Below are 25,782 nucleotides of genomic sequence, written 5' to 3' on the forward strand. Positions count from 1 at the left end.
CGCCCCGCCTCCGACTGGTCGCCGACCTCCTCCCACCTCTTAGCCTCAGCTTGGCGAGTTCCAGACTTCCCTTAGCGATGAGGTCATCTTCTCGTTTCTCATTGGCTGCGCTGGGCCGTCAGTCACAGGAAGTCCCGCCGCCGTCCTCATCTCCTTCGCACCCCTCCCTTCCCGCCCTCCCTTTAGTCCTCTGGGCCCAGCCTCCACAAGGCCTCTGATTGGTCAGTTCCACTGTCACTCTTCCAGCAGGCAGTGTGGGAGGTGGGAGGCGGGTGTGGTGGGAGGGGCCGCAGCTTCCGTGGCTGAGAAGAGCCGGCGGCGGCCGTGTCTGTGGTGTCCGAGGCGGCGGCGAGAGCAACCGTTCCATCCTTCCCACCCCCTCGGCTCCGCTCGCTACACGGCCTCCGCTTGCGCAGACTTCTCCCCAGCTCCGTGCGCCCTGGCCAGACATTGAGCCTCGGAAGGGAAGGCGCGCGGTGAGAGCCGGAGGGGGACCGCCGCGGAGCCCGGGCTGGGAGGAGCGCGAGGCGGTGAGTGAGAGTCCGGGCAGGGGACCCCTCCCCCACCGCGGCCCCGCCCCGAGCATCCTTTCTCCTCGCGACCCCGCCGCGCGCCCTCGGGGTCCGGCCGAGCGGGCCTCACAGCCCGGCCTCCAGCCCGCCGCCGCTCGCCTTGCCCGTCCCTCCCCTGCGGGCCGGGGTCGCCCAGCCGGGGCGGGCGGCACGGGGCGCGGCTGTGCACCTGTGAGCCGTCTGGCCGGGCAGCGCCGGTGGGGTTGCAGGGGGTGGTGTCCCACACCCGTTACACCCGGGTGTGTTTTGACTGTAGGGACCCGGTGTCGGGCGCTTTCCCCGGGATCTTGTGCAGACCCTCAGGATCCATGTGCAGTCCTAGAATTATCAGGCAAGGGAGCCTCACCTGGACTTGTTGATGCCTGTGTCAGCAACCGGAGTGCCGCCAGGTGTAAGGGCTCTGGCACATTTGAAACTTGACGGCCAAGAACTTGACCCTCTAAGAAAGTGTCTGTCAGGATACTTTGATAACCCCTCCCACCATGGCCGGTACCGCAGGAAAACACTGATTCTCTGAGTAGCTAGGGCTGGAGCTTTCAGGTCAGACTCTCCAAACTGTCATTTGCTAGCTGTGTCATCTTGGGCTTCAGTTTCTTTATCAGGAAAATGGGTATAATGCCTACTACAGGGGGTCGTTGTGAGTTGAGAACGACGGGTAGATCAGTTTGTATTTAAGCACCATCCCAACTTGGTTTTGTCAGGATCTCTGTTTTCTATTATATAGATAGCGTAACTAAAAGGCAGTTCGGTGGACACTTGACTACTTACCAGCTGTACTTGGCATGAGGTGTGTGTATACAGGAATGTGAAAGATATCACTGAAATGTAATAAAGAAATTGCACCTAGCTTTATGTGTTTTTACAAGACTTTGAAGTCCATAAGAAGTCTGAAGTGTCCCCAGGTCGTCAGCTTTTGAGATTTTTCAAGATCTTTTCTACCTGAAGCCAAAGCCTGTAGCATACTCATTATTTTCAGTAAAAAGTGAAATGCACGTGTTTTATGTTAGAGGACCCCAAAAAACTCCACAAATTTCACTTAAGCAGTTTTACTGTTGAAAAGCAGCCACCTCCCAGGAGTGAGGTGGTACAGCCAGCTGGCACACAGCCCCGGGACTGCAGGGTGGGGAGCTCTTGGCTGAAAGTTATTAAATTAAGTTTTGCCTAATGTCATTTGCGTTTTCATAGTGAATCAGAGGGTTTTATGATAGTTTCTTAGTGAAGTGATTTAGAAACAGGCAAGCCATTATTGCTTTTTTCAAAAACACATGCAAAGAAAAACTGTAGTCCGTTCTAGTATTGGCTTCAGTTCTTTGCCAGTAACTGTTAAGAAGAGACCCTGTTTAGAAAGGCTTTCACAAGTCACGTTTCTTTGGTTAAGTTTTTTATTTAGGGTAAAATTGTGAGATGGGAGAGTAAGATGTATCCCATAATCCAAAAGTATTGATTGCAGACTTGCCACATCCGTAGTCCCTTACTGAGTGCTATGAGGAAGGGATTCAAAAGAGGTATGAAACAGCATCTCAGCCCATAAAGAGCAAAACCATGAAATTTGGGTTACTCAGTACTAGCTTTGGGTACTACTTAAGTAATGACTTCATTCGTTCATTCATTCATTCATTCATTCATTCAATAAACTTGTTCCTGGCCAAAACATGCCAGGTGTTTGTTTTTGTTTTTTTTTTAAGATTTATTTATTTGAGAGTGAGAGAGCACAGAGGGAGAGGAAAAAACAGATTCTCCGCTGAGCAGAGAACCCAACGTGGGGCTCAATCCCAGGACCCTGAGATCATGACCTGAGTGAGCCAAGACAGCTGCTTAACTGACTGAGCCACCCAGGTGCCTTGCCAGGTGTTTTTTCTAAAAGCCAAGGTTATCGGAATAGGAATAAGCGCGGTATGGTCCCTGCTTGTAGGAGCTCACAGTCTAGTGTGAGAGGCAGAAAGTGACAGATAATTGTAACACACTGAAATAAACTTCAGAACTGTATGGGAGGGTCAAGGGAGCTTTCCCTTTGTACTTCAAAGAGAAGGTGGCCTTTGAGCTGAATCTTTACTCATTATATGAAGAGAAGAGGAAGATCATTCCAAACAGAAGTAACTGAGCTTGGAAGGTTTCCTGATAGATCTTTTCACAGCAGGTATAAGCCCTAGGGAGGGGGAAGGAAACTGACATTTCTTGATGCCCACTATGTAATAGGCATTAAGCTGGGCTTTTAATGTTACCACTTAATTCTCACAATGACCCTATGAGGTAGATTTTACCTCCATTTTAGGACAGGAAAACTGAGGCTCAGCATAGTTATTTGTCTAAGGTTACACAGTTAGTGACAGAGCCAGGACTTGAATTTCTGACTTGAAGTGTGAATGCTCTTTTCCTTTGAACACTCTGTAGAAATAAATATAAATGAGGTGAGACAGTTCCAGCTATATATGTCATTTTACTACATCAGTTACAAATTACTTTCTGTGAAATAAATGTTCATATTTGATTTAGAGTTGCTAAAACTTGTATAATAAAGGCTATCAAATGGTATTTCTTTTGTAAGTGTGACATTTGCTAAAAAGTGTGGTTCATGGAAACATTTAATGGAAGACATTGATACATAGAGATTCTATATGGGGCACTTAACAAAGCTGTTAAACAGGTATGGACTTTTCTTGAGACAGTGGCTTAAATATTTATTTAAGTGTATAAAGGGATGTGCAGATGTATGGCCAATTAAATAGAAAATGAAAAGGGTAAAAGGGTTTTGAATAATTTTTACGAAAGGGGAAATTAGAATTTTGAAGTCATACTAACAGAGATTGTTATATTTAGCGAGACCACTGTGAACTGTAAGGTCCACAAAGGCAAATTGTTTCTTTTATTCTCAGCTTCAAGAGCAATTTTTGGGGGATGCCAGGGCAGTTCAGTCACTTAAGCATCTGCCTTCGGCTCAGGTGATGATCCCAGCGTCTTGGGATTGAGTCCCTCATGGGGCTCCTTGCTCAGCAGGGAGCCTGCTTATCCCTCTGCCTGCCGTTCCCCCTGCTTGTGCGTGCTCTCTCTCTCTCTGACAAATAAATAAAATCTTAAAAAAAAAAAAATTGGGGGGACATGGTAGATGCTCAGTAAATACTTGTTGAAGAAAAGATGAATGTGAATATATATTTACAGTGAGTGCTGTGTTTATGTAAATGCTAGGGTTGATAGTTAGAATTGATTGGCATAGAACATTTTCGTCTGAAAAAAAATTTTGGTCAGGAGGTCAGAAGGTCTTTGAAAGAAAAGAGGGAGGACATTGACAGATTACAGATGAAGCGGCATAGGCATATACCATATAGGTAGTTTATAGAATGGTTATGCGTTGGAAGAAAAGGAACATTGAATAAAGGGAATGACCCACTGACACCATTCAGATATAGGCACTGTTTATTTAAAGCCTTAATGAGTTTTGAGAATCAAGGAAACAGTCTCTGCTCTTAAGGAACTTAGAGTTTTAGAGACTAGGTGCGTTAGCTATCTATTGCGTAACATGTTACCGCAAAGGTTAGTGTTTAAGATAACAGTAAACATTTATTATCCCTCACAATTTCTGTGAGTCAGAAATTTGGGAGCAGCTTGAGCAGTGGTTCAGTCTCAGGGTCTCTCAAGAGATTGCACTAATATGTCATCTGGAGTTGCAGTCATCTGAAGAGAGGCTGGTGTATCCTCTTCTAAGGTGGCTACTCAGATTGTTGACAAGTTGATGTAGGCTGTTGGTGGGAGGTCTCCATTCTTCTCCATGTGGGCCTCTCCATAGAACTATTTGAATGCCCTCGTGGCATGGCAGCTGGCTTTCCCCAGAGCAAGTAATCCAAGAGACCAAGTTGCATTGTCTTTTATGACCTAGCTTCAGAAGTCACATACCATCATTTCTCCAGTATTCTGTTGGTCACATATTGTGGGAAGGGATTACATAGGGGTATGAATACTAGGAGGTGAGAATCCTTAGGGGCCATATTGGAGGCTGGCTACCACAGTGGGTAGATTAGAACAGAAAAGTGTTGGAAGAAGGTACAAAGTGCTGGGGGAGAGGAGGGAAGGATTCAGAGGAGGGAAAGGTTACCTTTAGGAAAATGAGGGAATTGGGAAAGATTTAACTTTTTTTTTTTTAAGATTTTATTTATTTATTTGACAGAGATAGACAGCCAGCGAGAGAGGGAACACAAGCAGGGGGAGTGGGAGAGGAAGAAGCAGGCTCCCAGCGGAGGAGTCCGATGGGGGGCTCGATCCGAGAACGCCGGGATCACACCCTGAGCGGAAGGCAGACGCTTAACGACTGAGCCACCCAGGCGCCCCGGGAAAGATTTAACTCTTTTTAACAGATACCTACAGGTATTTATTTGGTGCTTACTGTGTGCCCTCAACATGGTAGGATAATATGTGGAAGTGAATTGGGGCTGTATGAAATGTTGTAAGTAGTCTAGGCCAGCATTGGTACTAAGGACAAACAATCTCTGTGTGTAAGGTGAAGGTGGAGTAATTTTTCTGTTATTGAGGAGATCAGTAACTTGTCAGAGTGATAGAGAAGCAGTTAAAAGCATAAATACTAGAGCCAGACTTCCTGGGCTGGAATCCTACCTCTACTACATGCTAGCTGTGTGACCTTGGGTGTGTGACTGTGATACTCTTAACCACATCTTCTTGGTAACTCACTATAAAATGGGGATAATAATGGTGGCTGCTTTATATTGCTGCTATAAAGATTAAATAAGTTAAAAATATGCCAGGTCCTTGGAACAGGTTCACATGTATCATCATTATCATCATTGTTCATTTTGGGCAGTAGCACAGAACTGACCATGGGTGAATGAGATTCAAGTCGGAGATGAATGAATGTGGAATGATAAGAGTATTCAGAGGCTTTTAAATGTCAGTCATTTAAATGTAATCATTTGCTGCTTCAGCATTAGTTTTTCCAGTTTGAGTACTTATGTTTAGATAATTTTTATTTCACAAATAGAGTGAACCAGTGATTTTATTTAGCTGAACTCCACAGTTAACAACAATACCTCAGGAGGTGCACAGTTGCCTGTGAAGGATATCTTGTATTCTCTTGTCCCTCTGTCTGCAGAATGGGTTTAGCCAGAAGGAGTACTTACAGGTGCATCTTCAGAAGAGCTGAGTGGTGGAACCAGGACCCATGGTAAAAATACCAGAGTGAGCACTTGAGTCACAAAAGAATCCTCAGAGATTCTTCACACTAAGTCTGTCACTTCTGTGAAGAGGGAAGATCATCGAACTCCATGTCTCTGCAGGTGTTAGGAATTGGGTGATTTGCCAGGTGCCTTGGGTGGAGCTAAATGCCTAAGTTGCCTTCAGTTCTGTGGTTCAGGGACTTCAGTCCAACTCTCATTGTTTAGTTGAACAGAGGCACTGAGGAAGTAAGTGGTTTGAGGTTCCACAACAATCTAGCGGCTGAGCTTGGGCAAGTTCTTCACCCTGTGTTTAAGACTGGCTCACGTAGTAGTAACGATCTGCAGAATCTTTGGAAGATTGAGCATTGTGAAAATGTCTTTTCTTTAGGTACTTTAGTAAAAATATTTACTTTTGTGGTATATCTGATTTGTTTGCTTTCCTAGTCACTTTTATTCATATGCTTTTAGAAATCATTCCCTGTTTATATGAGTCCTGGTAACAAGTAATTTGGATAGCTCATTTTGAAATCTGGAATGTATACCCTGTTACTGAATTTGAAGATGGGTGGGATACTTATAGGTCTTTGACCTCTAAAATGTAAGGGGGAATTATGGGTGATTTTTATTCTTTGAAAAATTTTTATTCTGATATCAAAATTTAACACATAATGGGTGTAACTGGAAAAAAAATTTATAAACGCCGTAGTATGAGAGAGTAAAATAACTAGTGAAGTAACATGTCAAGTGTAAGGTCATGAACAGAGCTAGGTACTGACAATAGCTGTGTAACCATAGACTCACCACTTTAACCTTCTTGTGACTAGTTTTTTCATCTATAAAATGGGGTTAATGATTCTTACAACATGAAGTTGTTATAAGGATCATGGAGTCACAGTGGACTCATTGTTGTGCTACCTTATTAATTTTGACAGCAGCTCTGTGTAGTATTAGCTCCATTTTGTAGATGAGGAAAGAGAAGCTTGGAGAGATTCACTAATTTAGGAAGAACCTGCAACAAACCAAGTTCTCTCTATCTCTCTTTTTTTTAAGTAGGCCCCCCACGCCCCATGTGGGGCTTGAACTCTCAACCCTGAGATCAAGAGTCACATGTTCCACCAACTGAGCCAGCCAGGCATCCCTGTCTGTTTTTTGAATTAAAAGATACTGACTCCCTGTGATAATGGGTATGAAGTGCCTAACTTTGCTTGCAGTAAATGTCTGATCCTGTTCACTGTCTTTTGCATAGTTTGTGAAAATTTAGTATGAGAATTCTTTATGGTTGTAATCAAGGTGTCGTAGCTTTCAAAGTATTCTTTGCAGTATTCCTTATATGTATCTTGTTGCCATTCCCGAAATAGAAAGCTATAATAGCGATTTCACATCCTAAATTACTCAATAAATACTAAATAAGGACATACTATAGTGTCCAAATTTTAAACATATTTCGTCAGTGTTTCAGTTATCTTTGTAACTGTAAATGGCATAAGTGATGCCAAAGTCTCCTAATCGTGGTTAATTTGTACATATTTTCACTACCACAGAATTTACAGGAACTTGGCAAGTTGTCCTCTCATATTTTAGGACACACCATGTTGATTTGGGTTGAGAGTGGTGTTACGATTTTGTGGTGAAACTGGCTTTGTTGTTGACTTTGTATTTAGTTATATGATGGATGTATTTTTTTGTTTGTTTGGTAAGATTATTTTTTGAATTTATTTTAGTAAGTAAACTCTACACCCAACGTGGAATTTGAATTCATGACCCGGAGATCAGGAGTCACCTGGTGTACTGACTAAGCCAGCCAGGTGCCGCTATATGATGGTTGTATTTAAAGTAGTCTTTTTACATTTGCCTAGTATTGATTGTCTGGCCTTTCAAAACAATTTAGAAATGAAAGGCAAGGACCATTTTCTTTCTTATCTCTGTTACTTGGGGTAATCACTTTTTATGGAAAATCAGTTGAACTAAAGCTTCCATGCAGGAGCTTTTCACTCTTTAATATTCCAGGTTAATGCCATAAGGTGGCATGGAAGGCAAAGATGTGGTGGTATTTTAAATTCTCCATTTTGTAGATTCAGTGATCATTTTATATTCTTGTTGACATTTTCTTTCTGTTCAGATTTTTTTTTTTTTTTTTTTTTTTGCAAGGGAGAATGGGGGAGACCTGGAATGGTGGGAATAGGAAACCAAGAATACAATGAAGATCGTAGATTAGTGATTTGACTTGAAATTAAATAAATTTGAAGCTTTCCTTTATGCAGTAGAACATCATAGGGTAGTGTGGCTCATTTGTGTAATATCTGTTATGCATCTTTGTATACATTGAGTAAAATGATTATTTAGTCATTTTCCTTTTTTTTTTTTTTTTTTTTAAAGATTTTATTTATTTATTTGACAGAGAGAGAGGGAACACAAGCAGGGGGAGTGGGAGAGGAAGAAGCAGGCTCCCAGCGGAGGAGCCTGATGCGGGGCTCGATCCCGGAATGCCGGGATCACGCCCTGAGCTGAAGGCAGACGCTCAACGACTGAGCCACCCAGGCGCCCCTACTTAGTCATTTTCCTAAATCAGTCACTCTGTAGCAAAATTGACCCCTTTAATTTGTTTGTTTATTTATTTATTTATTACCACTTTTACTGAAAACTGATTCTGAAGGTGAGCCTGGCAGAAACAATTTGTATGAAAACTGGGCATGACCTGTACAATTTGGGCAAGGTATTAATGACATTTTATTTTCATCATGTTTAATAACCTGTTGGGTGCCTAAATAAAACTGAGTTAATTATAGTGTAACCTTTTGTTCTATTTGGAGAGTGTTAAGGGATTTTTGAATACCCTCCAAAATTCACCTTCATCAAGTGAGCTTAGAAAGCTCTTTCTAGAGCAAGGATCCTCAAAACGTTACCTGCATGATCTCTACCTCTTCTGGCCACTTCTTTGTTTTCTTTCGTAAAAGCACAGTAGATTTTCCTACTGTTTGGAGATAGTAGTGATGAGTTCAGAGTTGAATGCACCTGTTTTCAGTCTGGTTCTACTACTCACTGGCTGTGTAATCTTGGGCAAGGGAATTAATCTTGCCAAATCTCTATTTCCTCATAGTTTAGTTGTGAGAGGTAAATAAGTTACGTATAAAGCATTTAGCACATAATCATTCTGTGCATGTTAATTTTCTTAACACCCAGAATTTTTCTTTTGTAGCAGTAGCTACAATTACAGCTAAATAATTGTGTAATTACTTATGTTTTTCTTATAAGTTTCATGAGGGCAGGGACCATGTCTGTCTCTTTATTGCTATTTTCTCAGCATTTAGCATTGTGCTTGGCATGGGATATAATAGATGCTCAATAAATACTTGTTGAATGAATGAAAGTGACCCACCCCTTCTCCTTTCCCTGTCCTCCCTTGCCTTAAAGGACAGTGTCATAAACTTAGTTCTTGGCCCACTTGAGAATTAATTAACTTTTTATTAATACTATTTGATCCATTAATGACTGGAGCTAGGTAAAGGGGAAGGTAATAAACAGATGAATAACAACCAGAAAGACAGCATAACAATATTCAAAGTAAATTATAATACTATAAAATCCTAGTACTCTGGATTTTCTAACCGTCTGTAATCTGATGTCCAGCCCCAAATTTTACCAAAACAGTTTTCATTGAGGCTACCACTGACTTGCATGTTGGTGAGCCAGTGGGTTGTCCCTAGCTTAGTAAAATGGTTACTTTTACAGTTATTCAGGCAGGAACCTTGGCATCATCTTTTCTTCCTTTCCCATTTCATATCCAGTCCATCAGTGAATCCAGCTGTCTGCTAAATATATCCATATCTGATCACTTCTTACCACCTCCACTGTAATCCTTGTCCAAGCCATCAGATGAGTTTAGTTTCCCATGGCTGGCTACTATAACATCACCACAGACCCAGTGGCTTAAAACAGCCCAAATTTACTCTCTGAAAGTTCTGAAGGCCAGATGTCTGAAATCAGTCTCACTGAGCCAGAATCAGGGTGTCACCAGCGGAGATGTATTCCTTCTGGAGGCTTTAGGGGAGAGTAAGTTCCTCACTTTTTCCGGTTTCTGGTGGCTGCCAGCATTCCTTGGTTTGCGGCAGTATCACTTCAGTCTGCAAGGGCAGCATCTTCATATCTCTGTGTACATCTCTTAAACCTCTGTGTTTGTGAAATCTCTCTCTTCCTCCCTTTTATAAACATATGTGATTGCATTTAGGGCTCACCCAGATAATCCAGGATAATCTCCCCATCTCAAGATCCTTGACTTAATCACATCTGCAAAGACCCCCTCCCTTTTTTTTTTTGGTTATTTAAGATAACACAAGTTCCAGGGAAATGTTGGTATCTTTAGGGAGCCACTTTTCATTCTTAACCACAGTCTGTCCTTTGGCCCCCAAAGATTCACATTTGTCCCACATGCAAAGTACATTCATCCCATTCCAGCATTCCCAAAAATATTAACCCGCTGCAACATCAGCTCAAGGTCAGGATCTCGTCTACATGTCATCAGCTCAAAAGTGCAGAATCTCATCGTATAAATTCTCCAGATTAGGTGTACATGAGACTCTGGGTATGATCCATCTTGGGGAAGAATCCTTTCCATTGGTGGACCTGTGAAACTAGAAAACAAGTTATATGTTCCCCAAATACAGTAGTGGGACAGGTAAAGACATTCCTGTTCCGAAAAGGAGAGACCACAAGGAATAAGTGTGTCACTGGTCCCAAGCAATTTCAAGATCCAGCAGGGATAATTCCATTAACGTTTCAAAGCCTAGGAGTAATCCTGTGTGGCTTTAGACTCCATGCTCTGGGCCCAGGGCTCTAGCTTGTGGGCTCAAGGTTCAGCTCTAGTTTTCTTCTCTCTTTTCCTTTCTTTCTGTCTTAAATTGAGTTATAATTGAAATAAAACATTATTAGTTTTAGGTGTACATTGTGATAATTTGGTATTTGTTTATATTGCAAAATGATCATAATAGGGACACCTGGGTGGCTCAGTTGGTTAAGCATCTGCCTTCGGCTCTGGTCATGATCCCAGGGTCCTGAGATGGAGTCCTGCATCAGGCTCCCTGCTCAGCAGGGGGCCTGCTTCTCCCTCTCCCTCTCCCCCTGCTTATATACTTTCTCTCTCTCTCTGACAAATAAATAAAATCTAAATTAAAAATCACAGTAAGTCTAGTTAACATCTGTCACTGTACATAGTTATATTTTTTCTTCTTTTAAGATTTACTCTCTTACTAACTTTCAGATATGCAGTACAGTATTGTTAACTATAGTCACCATGCTGTACATTACATCCCCATGCCTAATTTATTTTTATAACTGGAAATTTGTACCTTTTGACCCCCTTCACTTTTTTTGGCTGAATAATATTTATATATACCACATTTTCTTTATCCATTCATCCCTTAGTGGATAGTTAGATTGTTTTCATCTCTGGCTATCGTATGTGATGCTGCGGTGAATATGGGGGTGCATACATCTTTTCAAATTAGTGTTTTTGTTTTCTTTGGGTAAATACCCAGAAGTGGTAGATCATACGGTAGTGCTATTTTTAATTTTTTGAGGAACCTCCTCCATACTGTTTTCCATCCTGGTTGTGCAAATTTACATTCCCACCGACAGTGCACAAATGTTCCCTGTTCTCCATATCCTCACCAACACTTGTTATTTTTTGTCTTTTTGATAATAGCCATTCTGACAGATGTGAGGTGTCTCGTTGTGGTTTTGATTTGCATTTCGCTGATGATGAGTGATGATGAGCATCTTTTCATGTACCTGTTGCCCATCTGTATGTCTTCTCTGGGAAAAATGTCTCTTGAGATCCTCTGCCCATTTTTAAATCAGACTGGTTTTTTGCTATTGAGTTGTGGAGTTTTTTAAAAATGTATTTTGGGGGGCGCCTGCGTGGCTCAGTCGTTAAGCGTCTGCCTTTGGCTCAGGGCGTGATCCTGGTGTTATGGGATCGAGCCCCACATCAGGCTCCTCCGCTGGGAGCCTGCTTCTTCCTCTCCCACTCCCTCTGCTTGTGTTCCCTCTCTCACTGGCTGTCTCTCTCTCTGTCAAATAAATCTTAAAAAAAAAAATGTATTTTGGATATTAGTCCTGTATCAGATATATGGCTTGCAAATATTTTCCTCCATTCAGTAGGTTGCCTTTTCATTTTGTTGATGGGTCCCTTTGTTGTGCAGAAGCTTTTTAGTTTGGTGTAGTTCCACTAATTTATTTTTACTTTTGTTGCCTTTGCTTTTAGTGTCTATCTTAACTTCTCAAAGGATAGTACATGTTCGCAACTGAGTAGTTTTATTAGCCTATTTCTTGGCTGTAGAATTTTGGTAGTTCAGTAGCTTTCTCTAGTTTCATTCTCTTTCTTTCTCTGTCAGGCCAAGTTGGCAGTGTTTCTGCTGACATAACATTTTCAGAAACCTTGTGGGTCTCTTTTGTATGTCTTGGGGATTCTTATCATTAGACGAGAGGGTCCTCCATAGATATTTCCTGAATAGCATTCTGTTTGTAGCTTCTCTTTAGATGGTTGGTTGAGGAGATCCCCCAGTTGTATGTGTAATACCGTCAGCACTAGTAAAAGGTTGTCCAGCCACATCTTTGGCTTTCTTTCCACGGCAGTGCTTTTTAAATAATGCATCTCTTTGTTTTAGTGTTTTTTGTGGTCTAGATAAGGTGAGGATTTCTAAAATCATCAAGTCCTGGTTTATTTTGCTTAACATTTCACCAATCGATTTATCTTTCCTCTTGCATTTTACTGTACACAGCAGGAAGAAGCTGGGCTGGCACCTTCAGCATGTTGCTTGGAAATTGAGCTAAATATTTCAAGTTTATCACTTACAAATTTTGCTTTTACACAACCACTGGATGCAGTTCAGCCAAGTTTTATTGCCACTATATAAAAAAGATTGTCTTCCAGTTTCCAATAATGTTCCTCATTTCTTTCTGAGTCATTACCAGAAGCACCTTTAATGTTCATATTTTCACCAGCATTCTGTTTATGATTACATATGTATTCTCTAAAAACAATGTAGGCTTTCCCTACTGTGCTTCTTACTTCCTTCTGAGCTCCCACCAGGAGTGCCTTTAATGTCCATATTTCTACCAGCAGTCTGTTGAAGGCAACCTAGGCTTTTTCTATTATGCTTCTCAAAATTCTTTAGCCTCTACCCATTATCCAGTTTCAAAGACAGCTCCACATTTTTTTTTTTAAAGATTTTATTTATTTATTAGAGAGAGACAGCCAGGGAGAGAGGGAACACAAGCAGGGGGAGTGGGAGAGGAAGAAGCAGGCTCCCAGCAGAGGAGCCTGATGTGGGGCTCGATCCCAGAATGCCGGGATCATGCCCTGAGCCGAAGGCAGACGCTTAACGACTGCGCCACCCAGGCGCCCCCATTTCCACATTTTTAAGTATTTAAACAGAACACTTCCAGATACCAAAATCTATATCAGGGTTCAACTGGAGAAACAGAATCAGTAGGAGATATACATTAAGAGATGTATTTTAAAGATTTATTCCCTACATGATATAGGGGCTGGATGAGCAGGTATGATATCCATAGGCTAGGCTGTCTTGAGCTGAATTTGCTATCCAAAGGTAGAATTTCTTCTGGGAAATGTTAGTTCTGCTCCTAAGGCTTTTTAACTCATTGAATCAGGCCCACCTGGATGATCTAGGACCCTATCCTTTACTTAAAGTCAACTGATTATGAATATTAATCACATCCACAAAATATCTTCACAGCAACACTTAGTGTTCAAACAAGTGGGGACGGTAGCGTAATCAAGTGATCCATACAACTGACATCACATAATCATCATTATTTCTTGCTTGGATTACTGCAGTAGCTTCCTCTGAACTGAATTCTCTGTTTCTGTTCTGTTTTTTTGTGATCTGCTCTCCACATAAATTATAGATCTTAGGATCTGTTTTCCAGGGTCAGTTCCATGATCTGCCACTTTCATCCTTGCTTACTCTGCTGTAATCCCACTGGATTCCTTGCCGTTCCTGGATCATACCAGGTCTTTGTGCTTGCTCTTTTCTCCACGTGAAATACTCTTTCCCTAAATCTCCACATGGTTTACTTCCTCACTTTTTTTCAGATCTTTGCTCAGATGTCTCATTAGAGAGACCATCAGATATAAAAAAAACCACCTTACTCCTTAATCTGAGGCAGTCCTTATTTCCCTTATTCTGTGTCCCTTTCTCCACAGGACTTGACATTTTTTTTCCCCAAAGATTTTATTTATTTATTTGAGCGAGCGGGAACAAGAAATCACAAGTGGGAGGGAGGGGCAAAGTGAACGGGAAGGGGACAAGCAGACTCCCTGCTGAGTGCGGAGCCTTATGCGGGGCTTGATCCCAAGACCCTGAGATCATGACCTGAGCCAAAGGCAGATGCTTAACCAACTGAGCCACCCAGGTGCCCCAGTATATGTTTGGTTTTTGTTTGTCTCTTCCCATTAAATCATAGTCTCTACAGGGACAAGGATTTTGTTTACTGCTGTATCCTCAACACCAGCAGTACGTAGCATATTTTAGGTGCTTAATAAATATTTTTGAGCAGATTATTGAATGTAGGGACAGCCATTTTCATTCTTATTTTACCTCTCATGTGCTATTTAACATAGTTGATCACCTTTTTAAAGCCATTTTATATCCTTGGTATGACATTATTCTAATTTTTCATCTAATACTTTGTTCATTCCTTCTGCCTCTCCTGCTATATTTTCTTTATCTTTTGCTAGCTGTTCTTCATGTTGGCTTCTGAGTATGGAACCTTCTCAGGACTTAGATTCAAGCCCTCTTATTGTCTATCTGTAGGATATCTCATCTAGTCCCATAGTTTTAAAAACTACTTGTCTGATAATGATTCCCAAATGTTTATTTCCATATTTTTTGAACAGAAGTCATTTTGCCACCTCTACCTGGAGGTCTCATAGACATCCCAAGTTTATATTCCCAATTGAATTCTTAGCCTTCTTTTCCTGCTGCCAGAGTTGTTCTTGCTCCAGCGTGCCCCATTTCTGTAAATGGCACTTCTGTCCAGCTGGTTACACAAGCCAGAAATCTGACAGGTCGTCTTTGACATCTGCCTCTGTCCTCTCACATCCATTCCATCATCAGTTTCGGTTGGTAATCACTCCAGAAATATTGACAAATCTTATTTGTCAATATCCTTTTTCTACCGAAGTCACTCTAGCTAGTCCAAGTTATGCACTTTCCAGGACCACATCAATAAATTCTTACCTAGTTTTACTACTTCTCTTCTTCTTTCTGACCCTAACTAATCAATTCTCCACACTGAAGTCAGAGTTTTAAAATGCAAATATAATTATATTATACTCCTGCCTCTTCCCCTGTTTCACTGGATATAGGCTCCAAGCAGGTAATTTAAAATGAATGGAATTGTGTAGATCAGGGATTTTTAATGAGGAGTGGTAAGACTGTGGCAAATTGGAGAGGACATGCCCTGTCTAAAGAGGGTTGCCACTTTTTAGTTCTAGGATATTACTGACATGTGAGGGTGTAGGCCCACAATTGCTGATCCCTTGATTTTTTTCAAGGAAAGCCAGAAATCTGGATTTTTTTTTAATTGTAAATTTTCTCTACTTTACAATATTAGCAACCAATTTAAAATTTAAAAAGTTTCTTGGGGCGTGTGGGTGGTGCAGACGGTTAAACATCTGACTCTTGGTTTTGGTGCATGTCATGATCTCGGGTCATGAGATCAAGCTCTGCATTGGGCTCCGTGCTCAGCCCAGAGCCTGCTTGAGATTCTCTTTCCCGTCTGCCCCTCCCACTCATTCTCTCTCTTTTTCCAAAATCGGTAAGTAAATCTTTAAAAAAGCTTCTTAGGAACAAATTTAGTTAAATATAAATAAGATCTTTAGACTGAAAACCACAAAACATTGCTGAGAGACGTTAAAGAAAACTTAAATGTGTGATTTATCACATTCATGGCTTGAAAGACCCAGTAATGTAAAGCTGTCCAGTCTTCCCAAAATAATCTATAAAGATTCAGTGTGTTCACAATCAAAATCTCAGCAGACTTTTTTGTAGAAACATGCTGAATCTAAAATTCACATGAAAATGTAAAGGATCTGGAATAACCAAAATAATTTAGAAGTGGAAGAACAAACTTGGAGGAATTAAATTACCTGATTTCAAGACATTATAAAGCTAGCGTAATCAAGACAGTGTGGTATTAGTGTAAAAATAGATACTTTTGGAACACAGTAGGGAATGCTGAAATAGACACATGTATGGTCAGTTGATTTTTCAACAGAGGGTTAAATGCAATTCAGTAGAGGAAAGGGTAGTCTTTTCAACAAATGTTGCTGGAACAATTGGATATTTGTATGTAAAGAAATGAATCTCAGTACCTGTCTCACACCATACACACAAATTAATATGAAATGGCTCATAGCCATAGCATACAAACTAAAACCATAAAACTTATAGAAAAAATTATAAGAAAATATTTGTGACCTTGAGGTAGGCAGAGATTTTTTAGGAAACAAAGATACTAACTATGGAAGAAAAAATTGGTAAATCAGACCTATCAAAAGTAAAACCTTCTGTTCTTTAGAAGACACTGTAAGAAAATGAAAATGTAAGCCTACAGACTGGGAGAAAATATTTATACACACATATACACACACATATATATAATTTCGTTATATATATATGTAGATATCTATAGATAGATTCATCAAAGAATTTATATTTAGAATATGTAAAAAAAACTTTAAAACTCAAAATATGACAAATGACCCAATTAAAAATGAGCAAAAGGTTTTAATAGATGCTTCATAGAAGAAAATATATTTGAATGTCCAAAAGCATGTGAAAAGATGCTCAACATTATTAGTCACCAGGGAAATACAAATTAAAACTATATGACATACCATTTCATCCCCACTAGAGTAGATAAACCCACTAAAATAGATAAAATAAAAAACATATGGACAATTCCAAGTATTGGTGAAGATGTGAAACACTAGAATTCATGTATGTTGCTGGTGGGAGTATGAAAAGTACAACAACTGGTCAGGTTTTTTTGTAAAGTTAAATACATACTCACCATGCAACCTTGCCATCCTCCACCTTGGTGTTTTTTACCCAAGAGAAATGAAAACATATATTCCCAGAAAGACCATGTGACTGTACATAGCCGTTTCATTCATAATAGCCAAAAACTGGAAACCACCCAAATACTGTCAACAGGTGACTAGGTAAACAAACTGTGGATAAATGGTGAATTAAAGATACATACAACAGTGTGAATGAATTTCAAAAAGTACATTGAGAGAAGTAACATTTATTTTGGTTTCACTTTTTAAATAAAATTTTTGAAGATTTATTTATCTATTAGCATGAGCAGGAGGAGCAGAGGGAGAGGGGAGAGAGGATCCCAAGCAGACTCCATGCTGAGCGTGGAACCCGAACTGTGGTTTGGTCCCACGACCCCGAGACCGTGATCCAGGTGGAAACCAAGAGTTGGATGCTCAACCGACTGTGCCACCCAGGCATTCCATATTGGTTTCATTTATTTTGAAGTTGTAGAATAGGCAAAACTAATTTATAGTGATAGAAATTAGATCAGTGGTCGCTTATGGCTAGGGTGGGGGGGGGAAGATTGACTACAAAAAGACATGAGTGGTGGGAATGTTTTTTCTTGATTGGGAGTGGTGATTACACAAAAATGTGCATTTGTCAGAACTCATTGAACTCGTTGGAACTGTACATTTTATGTATGGGAGCATTTTATTGTAATGGTGCGTTTTATTGTAAATAAATTATACATCAATGTACAATTTACTATGACAATTTAATGTAAGTAAATTACACATCAAAGTTGATTTAAAAAAATACTGTTGGTCAACATTCTGTGGAAACACAAGATGTTTGTGTGCCAAATTTGGTTGAGGTCAGCCAGTATCTAACAGCTGATCTGTACACCCCAACACATGCGCACACTACAAAAGTGCCTGGCCCATAATAGGTCTTCAGATTTCTGTTGAATGAGTGGGTGGACGAATAATTGCAGCACCATTGCAAGAAAATACCCCATTCTTCATCCTCCTGTGGTTTTCCAGCTTCAGTCGTTTTAGAGTTAATTTTTTTGGCTTCTCTTGGCAGTAGTACCTTGAGTACAAATTAGGTTATTCATTCATTCAAATAGTTGCTGAGCATCTACCATATGTAAAACCCTGCTTAAATAAAGTAATTGCTAATTCTGAAGAATTACAGAAATGTCCCTTGATTATATATGTGAAATTAACATTCAATTTAAAAAACAAAGGCTGGATAAGCTCTTCTTGCTTAGAATCTGTTTCAGCTACCATTTCTTTGTCTTGTGCATTTACACTGCTATCTGTGGAAAATAGCATGGGCTTAATAATAGACTCCGTTCATTATAACTTCTCAAATGAGAGGAAGGAAAACGTTTCAGAATATCATTCTGGTGTAGCTATAGAAAATGGCAGATTTCTTCCTTTCTGATTTATAGTCTGTGAAGGATGAGTGATCTGACTTAATTCGGTTGCCACATTGTTTCTTGGTCTTTAGTTAGTCTGTAGTTGTGTGCTGTCTTCATCAAACTTGATTATGGAGACTTTCATAGGCCAAGCAGAATTATTACATGTTTTTTCAGTCAGAACTTTAAAAAACACTGGTTATCATTCTATACTGATAATTGTTACTTTCTTGACTGTGATCAGGCTGCCCTGAATTCTCTGAACAGCTTTCTTCTTTTAATTCTCCAAACTGTGTCCTTGCCCTTTTTTTTTTTTTTAATGGTGGTTGGAATTTTTTTATTTATTTATTTTTAGTCACTTATTTAAGTAATCTCTACAACCAGCGTGGACCTCAAACTCGCAACCCCAAGATGAAGAGTCGTGTGCTCTTTGAGCTAGCCAGGAGCCCCCATCCTTGCCCATTTTTAAAGTTAGCCTCAGGCTTAACTCCTTTACAAAACAACTCTCCTTGATTAATACAATGAGTCATCTGACCTCAAACTTGTTTTCAGACTTTCCTCCCCTATCGTGCTCTTTTCCAATTTTTCTTTTTTCAGTGTCATATTTCTTTTTTTCATTAAGACCTTTTCTTCCTGTTAATATCATAGTTCATTGAGGGATAGTAGCTGCACCTAACTGATACTGTTTTCTTCTTCATGTATCTATTGTAAGAGCTGTACCAAGTGAGTTTAGTAAATAAAGAAGATTGATGGTAAATTCTAGCACGAAGCTGAATAACATGCAGTATAAAGTCCATGATGGATGAAAGTATAATACTTTAGATAACTGTGGACCCAGGTCTTTTCTCCTTCATTTTTCCTTGGCACATTCCCCTGAAAAGGAACCCAGGGAGATTAAGAGTTGCTTCTACTGATAGTAGCCCAGAAACGTAAGAGGAGGCAGTTCCCATAGAAGCAGTCTGAGTCCAGTGAAAGAGCTTAATGAACTGCCTTCACCTGTGCAGTAGTCAGAGTATGTCTCTGTGCTGAGACGTCAGAGGGACTGAGAGAAATTTAACAAGAATGTAGGAATGAGGGAAGAAATGGATATTGAAATTGCATACGTGCGTAATCTTGGTAGTTTAATCTGAAAGAATCTATTATCCTCATTGACAGATTTCTCTGACAGAACTGTTTCTTTTTAAGCCCAAGTTAGAATTAATACTAAACTAAAGAAGGACATTCGTTTATCGGCCATTCGGAATATCCTGTTTCAAATACCTCTTATCTTTGGTGGGTTCAGGATCTTGTTTAGTTATTTTCACTATCCCAAGATTAAATATACTTTCATTTTACATTCTTGCCAGCAGTACACAAAGGTTCCAACTTCTCACATCCTTACCAATCCTGGTTATTTTGTGTGTGGATTGTTTTTTTCTTCTCTTTTCTTTTCTTTTCTTTTCTTTTCCTTCTTTCTTTCTTTAGTAGACATCCTAATGGGTGTGAGGTGGTAGTCTTGTACATGTTCAGTGATTTCACGTATGACAGGTAGCATAGTGTTGTCTCTTATTATCACATGACTGTTTTTCCCCACAGCAATTACCAGTCATGCCTGAAGTGCTTATTACTATTATTTTTACTTGTTACCATAAACCTCTGTAATGGCCGGGACCTTGTCCATTTTCATCACTACTATCCCTGGGGCTAAGATAGTACCTGACATGTTACACTTACTTAGTGAGTATTTGATGAATGAATGAATGAATGAATGAATGAATGGAATGTGGACATAGTGTAATGGTTAAAACCAAAGACTTGGCATTAGACAGACTTTGGTTTGAATTCTGATTTCCTGGTGTATAAAATAGGCTTGATAATGCCTTCCTCATAGGATTGTGGTGAGATTAAATGAGATCACACATGTAAAACCCTTAGTATAGCACCTGGCACATTGTAATTATCTGATAAGTGGTGGCTAATATTATTAGAGGCCAACAGGGCATCAGTGGGCTTGGGGTTTAAAGATCCTCATTCTGGGGCACCTGGGTGGCGCAGTCGTTAAAGGCGTCTGCCTTCGGCTCAGGGCGTGATCCCGGCGTACCGGGATCGAGTCCCACATCGGGCTCCTCTGCTGTGAGCCTGCTTCTTCCTCTCCCACTCCCCCTGCTGTGTTCCCTCTCTCGCTGGCTGTCTCTCTGTCACATAAATGAATAAAATCTTTAAAAAAATAAAAAATAAAGATCCTCATTCTGTCACTAATAAGTTATATAATATTGGAACAAGTTGTCTAATCTCTCTGGCCTGAGTTTTTTGGGTTTTTTTCCTCTGTAAAGTAAGAGTATTAAGTTAGATGAACCTTGAGCGCCCTCCTGTGATTTTCATTTGATCCTTACTGTTGTGACTGTATTCACTCCAGCAATAACTACCACTTTATAGTATCTCAACTTTAATTACAATAGATCGTTAATCCCAGAGTCTGAATCTCAGAAGCATCTAAATGGTAGAATTAACTTAAAAGAACTTTATATTATTTTTATTTATTTTTTTTAGAGGGGAGGCAGAGGGAGAGGCAGAGAATCCTTTTTTTTTTAAGATTTTATTTATTCATTTGACGCAGAGAGACTGCGAGAGAGGGAACACAAGCAGGGGAAGTGGGAGAGGGAGAAACAAGCTTCCCGCTGAGCAGGAAGCCCAACGTGGGGCTCAATCCCAGGACCCTGGGACCTGAGCCGAAGGCAGACGCCTAAGGACTGAGCCACTGAGGCGCCCCAGAGGCAGAGAATCCTAAGCAGGCTCCACGCCCAGCGCAGAGCCCAAAGCAGGGCTCGATCTCATGACCCTGCTGTGATCATGACCCGAACCGAAATCAAGAGTCAGACATTTAACTGACTGAGCCACCCAAGCGCCCCTAAAATAATTTTTTTAAAAGAAAAGATCATTTCATTTCAAAAATTAAATCATTGAAATAGTTGAAGAATAAGTTGCTTTAGTGAAAGAATAATTGCTTTAGTGAAAGGTGTTTAGTAATGATTTAATATGTTGGGTTGTGTATGATTCAGTGGGCGTAAAAGTAGAGAAATGCAGATTTTTTTTTTTTTAAGATTTTATTTGTCAGAGAGCGAGTGTGTGAGCACGAGCAGGGGGAGGGGCAGGCTCCCCCGCTGAGCAGGGAGCCGAATTCAGGACTTGATCCCAGGACCCTGGGATCATGACCCGAGCGGAAGGCAGATGCTTAACCGACTGAGCCACAGATTCTAATGTAGATTGCAATGATAGCTTGGTGGTTTTGCTGAGTTGTGTTGTACTCGCTTATTAGAGAGACTTGCTTTGAAGATACCTTTCTGTCCATTTGCTGTGCTGATTGATGGAGGAAATAAAATAATCCTTAAGACTTCCAACTTCTGAGATGTGGCTGGTTGTGTCCCTGCTCTTATTAGCAAATGTGGGACCCGGTAAGCAAGCTCAGTGTTGTCTGTGTTTGAGAGGAAGAACATTTCACCAGTTTGCCCAGCTACGTAAGATGTTATGGCTCCATCCAGCACAGTTAGTATTATTATTTCTTATACAAATAACTTGGAGCAGAGAGTAGAAGAAACTAGTTTTTATTAAGTATTTCTTTGCCAACCACTGTTGGGTGCTTTCATTTATGCCATCTTTGATTTTGTTGACAGAATGGTTGTTTTTGTATATACATGTTACTCATTGTCACCAACCCTAAATCACTTACAGACTTTCCTGGACTTGGGAATGGTTCTTGTGCATGAGTCTCTCTATAGCTTTTGTTAGGGACTCCTTGCAGTCACTGTAGCCCTAAGAAAGTATATGCTGCCTTTAAGGAGGAGCTCCTTTGGCTTCATTAAGAGCAAATAACTTGGGGCGCCTGGCTGGGTTGGTTGGAAGAGCATGGGGCTCTTGATCTCAGGCTTGTGAGTTCGAGCCCCATGTTAGGTGTAGAGATTACTTAAAAATAAAATCTTAAAAAAAAAAAAAGCAAATAACCATGATAGCTTGCCACAAACTCCCTTATCTCTTCGGAGATGCTTTCTGGTGGTCTAAGTAGGAATCCTACATGCTTTCACCACTGAAAGATACTACAGTTGATGATTAGGCCTCCAAATGAAACACATACACATACATATACGTGTATAAACTTATTTTATCTATTAGTACATTGGTCATGTGGTAAAATTTTTGTAATTTAGATCTTTAAACATTTGTTTAATGGAAAGAGTATGGGCCATTGGAAGCCACTTAACATTGGGTGACCTGGCTCTAGCGTCAACTTCTCTGGGCCTGTGTCCTCATGAACAAAATGGAGATGTACTTATCTTGTAGGGATGTTATCAAGATTGAGTGAAATTATGTGAAGAAATCTCATGGGTATTCTACAGATGTTGGTACTGTCTCTCACTTCTTCCATTCTGACTTTTAAATAACTGAGTAAAATACCTTGGCACATGACTTAGTTTGTTAGTGCTTTTATTAAGATTGTTAGCTACATGCCCTGGGGATTGACAATGGAATTTATTTTTCTTTCCTTATCAATTGCAAATGCTATTAGTGTATTCTTGTTCAGACTTTGGAATGAGAAAACTTTTTTTTAAAGCAGAATTAAGTGGATTTGCTTCAGGTGGCTTTCTAAGATCTGGCAAATTTGGACAGGAAAATTAGAATTGTTTTCATAGTGGAGTTCCTACCTGGAACATAGTTGGCAGTGAGAAGAAAGGTTGTGCAATTACATACATTCTTTATCAGATGTTTGGTAAAGCATATTTTTGCCTGAAACACTGGAGGAAGTCCCTACTCCCTTCCTTTCAGTCAAGAAGCTGATTGTGGAATAGGAGATGAAAAAATGAAAATTAATCTGACTTTGGCAATTGGAGAATGAGAAGAATGCTAACCTCCAGGCATCTGGGCTTGTTTCTGTTTTCCAGAGATCGCAGAGGTCATGACCCATTAGTTGTAAGCATCAAAAAACTAAAAAACAGAAAACCAAAAAACCTAAAACCTGTAGGTGAAGCCTGGACTGAGTAGCACTTTAAAAGGTTTTAGGTTGGTAATGAAATTGCAGAGATGATTTCCACTGGCCAAAATTTTGGTGTTTGGTTTTACTTATCTACAGTTCTTCTTGGTAAAAATTATTATTCTTTTTCAGTCCCTGCTCCCCGAAGTGGCAGGAATGATCTTAAAAACATAAGCGAGGGTGCCTGGGTGGCTCAGTCATTAAGTGGCTGCCTTTGGCTCAGGTCATGACCCAGGGGTCCTGGGATCCAGTCCCGCGTTGGGCTCCTTGCTCAGTGGGGAGTCTGCTTCTCCCTCTGCCCCTCCCCCTTGCTCGTGATGTCTCTCTCCCTTACTCTCTCTCTCAAATAAATAAAATCTTTAAAACAAAACTAAGCAAAAAACAAGCTGAGTCATGTCACTTCTCTGCTTAGAACCCTCCTCTCCAATGCTTTCCTGTTGCATTTAGAATAAAATCCAGATTACTTCCCATGACTTACATTGTATGCGTGCTTTATCTATACTGCTCTCACCACTTCTTTGATATTTCTTTCCTCTTCAATCAGTTCTATCATCATCAGTTGGTTTTTCTTTAGTTCTTTCAACTTTCTTTACCACCATATCTAAAAAATAACTTTCTGCCCACAAAGCCCCTCCTTTGTTTCCTTTATAACTTAGAGCAATTTGTAATTACAGTTGATCCTTGAACAACGAATGGGTTAGGAGCACTGAGCCTGTGCAGTTGAAAATCCACATGTAAGTTTTAATTCCCCCAAACTTAATAGCCTGTTGACTAGAAGCCTTACTGATAACATAGCCTTACTGATAACATACAGCCTCATAGTTACACATACTTTGTATGTTATATGTTTTAACTGCTGTATGTATACAATAAAGTAAACTAGAAGAAAATGTTATTAGGAAAATCATAAGGAAGAGAAAACATGTTTATGTTACTATACTGTATTTGTTGTAAAAAATCTGTGTATGAAGGGACCTATGCAATTCAAACCCGTGTTGTTCAAGGTCCAACTGTAGTTTTCTGCTTGATGGCTTGTTTGCTTGTTGTTTTTGTCTTCCTATGCTCTAAGATTATAAACCCCATGAGGGTAGAGACCATGTTTTATCCCAGCACATGCTGACACATGCTGGGTATTTAATATTTGTTGAGTGAATGATTTATTTGATAACTTTTTAGTTCATAAAGGAGCAGTCATTTACTTGTTGATCTGACAGTCTATAAAATGGTAAAGGTCAACATGGGCAAAAAAAATGATATGGTTCTTTTTTTTTTTTTTTTTTTTTTTTAAGTAATGTCTACACCCAATGCAGGGCTTAAACTCACAACACCAAGATCAAGAGTTGCATGCTCCATTGACTAAGCCAACCAGGTGTTCATTTCTTTGGGTTGTACTTTCCAGAATTAACTTAGATGGTGCCTGGGAAGCTTTTCCTGATTGGCCAGGGTTGGGTTAGATCTCCCTGTTCATCTAGATACCATGTGCTTGCCTTTTATAACAATAGACTCCCTATTAGATGCCCTGAGGGAGAGAGAATTTAGTTTATCATTGTATCCTCAGCCCTCAGACTGGTGCCTGACACACGGTGGTTGTGCTCAATAAATATTGGTTCAGTGAGAAATAAGTGTTAAAATTGAGGTATTTCTTAGGAAAAGCACAGTTTTTACACTGGTAGGTTATGGAGCTCATTGGTCCCAAGAATTACTTTGTTCTTTGTTTTTCAAGTTAAGTATCATGACATCAGTTTTTAAAAAATCTTTATTATGGAAAATTTCAAACACATATAAAAATAAAGAGAATAATAAAACCACCACCGTGTGTGTATCACCCAGCTCCAACAGTTACCAACATATGACCATTCTTGTTTAACCTTACTCCCCCTTCCTCCTCAATATTTTAAAACAAATCCCAGACATGATATCATTTCATCTGTAAATACTTCAGAAGAGTATAATCAATTTAAGAACTAGTTAACTCTTGGAAAAACCTAATACAAAAATTCCATTTGTCTCCTTGAATCTAATTGTAGATGCCAGCTGGTGAATTTCCATGTGTTAAACCACTCCCAAGGCTTGACTCACTATTGAAAGCATACACTCCATTGTAATTGCTGAGATAGCAGTTTGTTAGAATACGTTATCATGGTTGTTTCTATTTGGGTAGAGAGAGGTTACCAATAAGTAAAAACTCATATGTCGGAGATAACTTTGGAGATGTATAAAGACAGATGATACTTTCTGACATTGTGCATTATAGGCCTTTGAGATTTTGTCTGGAAAATGAACATGAAATATGGTTTGTGGATTGATAGAGTAAATTCCTGTAGTTCTTTGTGAGCGAATTCCTGAGAGTCATAATTAGCAATAAAATGAAAAGTAAGGGTGTCAGAAGACTCAGCTAGAAAGACTTCTAAGCCTTGGAAGGTTGAGGGTTTAGAACTTGGGCCAGAGGAAAAGTCACATGGCATTGAAAGTGGTTATGGTTAGTTTTATTCTAGAAATTAAACTTGTGGCCTAGACCTCTGTAAATAGCCTAGGTTAAAAGACATTTCCTTTGGGA

At 40.0% G+C, this 25,782-nt stretch overlaps 1 protein-coding gene across 2 annotated transcripts in view; it reads left to right on the forward strand.

Moving 5' to 3' along the window:
* The first annotated feature begins 295 nt into the window (after positions 1 to 295).
* Positions 296 to 25,782, forward strand: part of MRTFA (myocardin related transcription factor A) — a 191,670-nt gene continuing 166,183 nt past the window's right edge. The window contains exon 1 of one of the 2 annotated variants that reach the window (XM_057316567.1): positions 296 to 530. The gene's annotated coding sequence lies outside the window, so the exon portion shown is untranslated. The other variant, XM_057316566.1, reaches the window with a different exon arrangement.

Source organism: Ursus arctos, unplaced genomic scaffold (genome assembly GCF_023065955.2).
Source record: "Ursus arctos isolate Adak ecotype North America unplaced genomic scaffold, UrsArc2.0 scaffold_21, whole genome shotgun sequence".
Classification (NCBI taxonomy): domain Eukaryota; kingdom Metazoa; phylum Chordata; class Mammalia; order Carnivora; family Ursidae; genus Ursus; species Ursus arctos.